This window comes from Mustela erminea, chromosome 1, assembly GCF_009829155.1.
Source record: "Mustela erminea isolate mMusErm1 chromosome 1, mMusErm1.Pri, whole genome shotgun sequence".
NCBI lineage: Eukaryota > Metazoa > Chordata > Mammalia > Carnivora > Mustelidae > Mustela > Mustela erminea.
In genome coordinates, this window is record NC_045614.1 from 68,939,918 (window position 1) to 68,945,553 (window position 5,636).

The 5,636-nt window shown below is 45.0% G+C and overlaps 1 long non-coding RNA gene across 1 annotated transcript; it reads right to left on the reverse strand.

Moving 5' to 3' along the window:
• Positions 1-687: 687 nt before the first annotated feature.
• LOC116570844 lies at positions 688-2,899 on the reverse strand. The gene is made up of 3 exons (XR_004277586.1): positions 2,685-2,899; positions 1,722-1,863; positions 688-1,535 (listed from the first exon to the last, which is right to left on the reverse strand). It is a non-coding gene; the product is annotated as an uncharacterized LOC116570844 (long non-coding RNA).
• Between the last annotated feature and the right edge of the window lie 2,737 nt (positions 2,900-5,636).

Consider the following 5,636-nt stretch of genomic DNA (forward strand, 5'->3'; position numbering starts at 1 on the left):
CAATCTGAGTAGGAAGCAAAAATAGCATAGATAAATTTAGAACTTTTAGGCCACGTGCCAAGCAAAATATTCTTGCTTGTATCCTTTTGATCATTTGCCATTTGAATGGAAGGAAGAATATTTTAGTGTCAAATAGGCAACATTTGTGTTGACCTTACTTGCTAGAAGTGAATACCCCTTGGTGACAAAACATACAGGAGAGATAGACAGGCTTCCCAAGGACATCTAGGCACACCAGCCCCCAAAATTGCCAAGGAGGGGCAGGAGCAGGAAGAAGCTCTGATTAACTACCAGGAATTTATTTTTTCTGACTTCATTTAAAAAGCCAAAGGCCACATCAGTATATTAGAACAAAAGTATAAACCATCTGCTTTACCCATTTCCTTATAAAAATATCATTTTTCCTCCCAAAGCAGCTTTCGACCAAGACACAGCAAATTAAGAAACAGTGTAAGATTATGTTGTACATGAAGTATTTACTGGAGTCATGTAATAGTAGAGTTTAAAGACATACCATGGCAAATAAGTTGACACTAAATGTGATGTCAGTTACTTCAAATTTGACTTTTTCTGTCTCTTCAAAAAGAAAAAGTGACCAAAAAAACTACTAACAATTGCCTGTATTTACAGATGACATACCTCAGCATAGAAAGTTAAAAAAAAAAAAAAAAGAAAGAAAAGAAAAGTTATTCCTTCGAAAATAAAATAATGTAAAGCTTAAAACAAGAATTGTAAGAATAGTTCAGTGAAACCCTGTTGGATTCTGGACTCACACTCATTGCTTTGCCATTTCTGTCCCCTTTCTTCTCTCATACACACACACACACACACACACACACACACACACACATATACATATATGCTTGCACATTTTCCCCCAAACCATTTGAGAGTTAGTTTATCTTTAAATATTTTAGCTTCTATTTCCTGAAAATATAACCAAATACAGTTATTCAATTCAGGAGATTTAACATTGATATAATAGCATTGTATTGATACAAGTATAATAGAATTGCACTGATATGGGGTCACAATCCATATTCAAATTGTGTCCTTTGCCTCAGTTATATCCTTTCAAGCAGTGTCTTTTCCCTCCATCCAGGATCCCATCCAGTAGTGCTCATTGTGTCTGGCTGTTAGGTCTCCTTGATCTTCTGTAATCTGAAACAATTCCTCGCCTAGCTTGTCTTGCCTGGCACTAGCATTTTTAGGAGAATAGGGGAGATCCCTCATTTGGGGTATTTCTGATATTTTGTCATGATTAGAATGAAGACACATCTTTCCATCAATAACTACAATCTTCTTTTGGGTACTCTAAGTCCTTAATAGGATCGTTCAGTAGCTGATGGCTGGCAGACCCTGCAGCCCAGGCCACACAGGCAGTGTGCACTCTATCTAGCGTCACCACTCAGCACACAGTAGGCATTTTATGACACAGTACCCCGGGGCTCTTTCCAAAATAGGCGAGTGGCCATTTCAGCTTGAAACCTATTTTTTCTCTCCTCTTTATAGGTGTTTCAGACATGTAAAAGCTCCTGAAACAAAAGACCACATACATTAGCAAAAACACTGAGGCTATCTAAATGTTCTTCCACCGCTGATAGTTAGCAAGTTACATTTTTAAACTGAAAGGTTGGCTGAAATGAAGGTCTGAGAGTTATGAGTGAACATCACTGGCAATGCAGAGACATTTGTCAACAAGACTTAGGAGAGATGGTCACCTCCAGGCCAGCGAATCAGCACATAGGCTGCCCATCTTCAGGTCAGGGCTTGCCACACACAGGTGATGGGCTCAGTCCGGAGAAGCTTCTGTGGGAAGTGTGGCACATCTGTGTCAGGGTTAATGTTCACACGTGGCTGGATCTGCAGGAAGAAATTGTCCAAGAACTGCTTCTTTCTCTTGTCCTTGGCACCGAAGAGGTTTGTGTCTGTCTTCTTAGGGCTGCGGCGGCATCTGGGCCCACGGACACGTTATAGATTCTGAACAGGATCCCACATCTCCTCTCAGCCTCTCTCTCTGCACTCTTAGCTTAGTGCCCGGCTTCCTTCCTTTCTACCTCTCTTTTCTTCTCTTCCACCCCTTCCTGTCCTTATGCAATTATTTCTGGTCTTCAAAAACCCAGCCCTGGGACATCACCACAGAGCTGATGCATAGTATATCAGCATAGTGTAGAGTTGTCTCTACACTATGATGCCAGGTCTTGGGGCTTCTAAGCATGATATTTAGTGCATCCCTCTGTTTTATAACTCGTATCTTAGCCCTGCTTCTGAACTTAGGTTCTCACCTGCTCTTTTTCGGCTTTAATGAGAATCTCCTGAACAGCTTCCTTATGCTCTGTGCAAAGCCAGGGATTACTGCAGAGATCAAGGAGAGAGTGGGCAGCTCTGTGAATTGTTGCTTCCCATTCATTCATTTCCTTTCATCTCTCCATCCATCCATCCATCCATCCATCCATTCATTCATTCAGCAAGCATGACTTGAGTCTCTGTTATGTGCCAGGCACTGTTCTTGGAGCTAGAGACACAGACACAGCTCAGACCTGAGTCCCTACACACAGAGCTTATGTCCGGTGCAGGGTCAGGCATCATACTAGTAAGTAAAGCCAGGGAACGTGGAACAGGTGCTGTCATGAGAATCAAACAGGCTAATGGGAAAGAGAGTGGGGAATGGTTAGGTCACTCACCAGCTCCTTCTGAGGGATGTCCTCTCTGACTATGGGCTTTGAGCCCTGGTGCTTTTCTGCCCAGACTGCCTGCCTGCTCCATCTTCTCTCTTGGGCTGGATCCAAGGTGAGTGTGTGGGGGGATGCCAGCAGGGCCCCAGGAGGTCCTGACTGATGATGTATTGGAGATGCTAAGTCATTTGGAATTTCTAGGAGACAAAACAGGGTTGTGTACATCTTACAGGCAGAACTGGATCAAGGAACTGAGAAGGAGTTCATTTGAGAATCTGACCAATTATTTCCTGAATAATAATTTTCTTCAATTATTTCCTGAAGAAAAAGACTTAGTTTGTCCAAGGGGAAGCTAAGAGGGCATTATTATTTGTTTAACCTAATTTTTCTATGAAAAAGAACCAGGATAGGTATTTGTCTTGCAATCCAGCAGGGAGAAGCACTGTCCCTTGGTAATTATGAGCAGCCGTTAGCATGGCATCCGCTCTTTGTCAGAAGCCTGTGGTGACGGTCTCTCTGCAGAGAGACAGCTCATGGGATCTGCCAATGGTTAGATGGCTACAACACACCTCCTGAGGGAGATGTCGCCCATAGCACCATGTGGAAGGCCAGAGCTGCTCAGGTTGTGTTATTGTCGGTCCTTTCAGATGCTGGCACAGAGGCACAGAGTGTTTATCATAATTTTATAGACACAGCTAACAAAAACTTCCCTCACGAAGGGAAATCAAATGTTAAGGTTTCACAGGTGGTGGTAGCGGGGTGGGTCTGGGAAGCTGCAGAGGGTTGGGAAGGACAAGGGAAGTGTCCTTTCCTTTCCTTTAGGAAAGAAAAATATGGGGTAAGCCGTAAACATAGCTCCATTCCCAAGCCAGCAATTCTTGCACGTAATCTGTTTTGTCAGGCAAGTCTTCAGTACAGATTAGAATGAAATGCCAAGTAATTTCCACCTCTCAGCCACTCATGTCTGTGAACAACGAAGAGTGTTTTGATGCATGTCAGTTAATGGCACTTGTATGCTTACAGATTTAGTCGTAGCAGAAAGGACTAAGGAGTGGGGGATGGGGTTGGGGCTATCGTGTGTTTGTGTGTGTGTGTGTGTGTGTGTGTGTGTGTGTGTGTGTGTGTGTGTAGAGGACAGACATGGGCGAGTGTTCCATAATCCCTTTCTGACTACTTTGGTTCATGACAACCCAAATTGAAAGTGAACCAAAAACAAAATCAGGCGGAGATAAGGTGACCCTTTGTTTTTAATGAGCCTCAAAGCATCAAAGATGATTTCTAAGACCTGAGTCTGCTCAGAGGAAGGGGTCTGTGCATTTAGGATGCTTTGTCGGGCAGATTCTATTTCCTTGGAAAGAAAGAGGGCAGCTGCGTTGCTGGGGCCAAGCCTCTGGTTCGGAGGGCATCTTCCTCACAGATCTCAACAGTTGCACCTGAGTCTGTCTCCATCCTCCTCGGCTTCATCCTGACAGAAGCCAGACCTTGCAAAACCCACAGGTCAAGTCACATCATCTCCTTCCCCCACCCACATCACTGCCCTTGCAGCTGTGCATCCCGAATCCCCAGTGTGGGGTGAATTTGGAGGGCAGGAGAGAAACGAGCACCCACAGGAAGTCCGTCTCCCCGGGATTTTAATAAAACCTCCCCCTTCTCAGGACTGGCATGTGCGGCAGCTTCCTTCACTCATCCTGTTATTCAGTTGGGCCAGAAGGACGAGGTTTGCACTTGCCCCTGATCTTTAGGAACAGGAGATTTCGCTGGAAGTTGCAGGCCGATGTGATGGCTGGGTAGGTAACTGTTAACACTTCTGTCTGGTGGTCATGGTGAAGGAAGTCTCTGTGCTCCACGTCTAATAGGTTAAATAGTTTTTTCCTTCAAGGGAAAAAGCTAGCAAAGGCCCATTAACCTGACCCAGGTGCTTACATGTTCCCTGCTTGCTTTTTTAATCACTGGTTACCAAATCTGGTAGCGTCCGGCCCAGTTTACTCACAGCCAGCAAGGAACTCTTGCAGAAATGCTTGGGACATGCAGAAACCTTCTCTTCCTGTGACCTGCAGGAGTCCCAGGGGCCAGGAGAATTAAAACAGATGTGTCAGGCTCGACTGTTCTCACCATGAGTCGACAGTGTTTACACCCTGGGCTCATCTGGATCAGTCCCCACGGTGAAACTCTGAGGGGTCACAGTACTGTTTTACCCCGAGGACACTGAGCCCCCATGACTTTCCCCAGACTGCACAGAAAGAGGAATCAAGCCTCTGGGTCTGTCTGACCCCAGGTCCCAGTTCTCTGCCAAAGCAGAGAACTTTTTAAGAAAGTTTTCCACTATAACTCAGAATTGAGCTTACTTGCTAAAAACAATATGGTTGGGGAAAGAAGTAGCTCTCATTATGCCTATATACTGGTGCTGAATTGTTCTGGAAGTTGTAACATTGTTTCCTTTGGGTTAATGTCAAGCACAGTGTCTGCAACCTGACTCTGTTCGACAGAGGATTGTTTTGCCTGTAGGAAGTCTGTACTTTCTCAACTACATTTCAGAAGCAGCATCAGTAGTTGCATTCTTAGATAATCCAAAAGGCCCATTTTACTGCCAGTTCTGGGCTTTTTAAAACTCAGATTTAAGGCAGTGTGTCTAAAGCAGGAATAAATGGAATGGCATGATTTGGTCTCCCTTCTGCACCCAAGGAATTTGGGAAAGCAGTGGAGAGTAGGCAGACTGCCAACCTTTGAGAACAGGAAGGGCAATGTCTCCTGACAACACTGGAGGGCTGGAGGACTGTGGCCAGGGCCCAGGTTCTTCCCCATGACTGATCCAGAGCCCCTTCTTCCTCCTCCCCTCACTCCCCTCTGAGATCCAGGGGCATGCATTGTTTTCTCATTATTTGGGGAGTGAAAACAGACCTCTCTGTCATCAGGGGCACACATCAGTGCTGGGGGGGCAGGCACAGAGGTGAGACCTCGTCT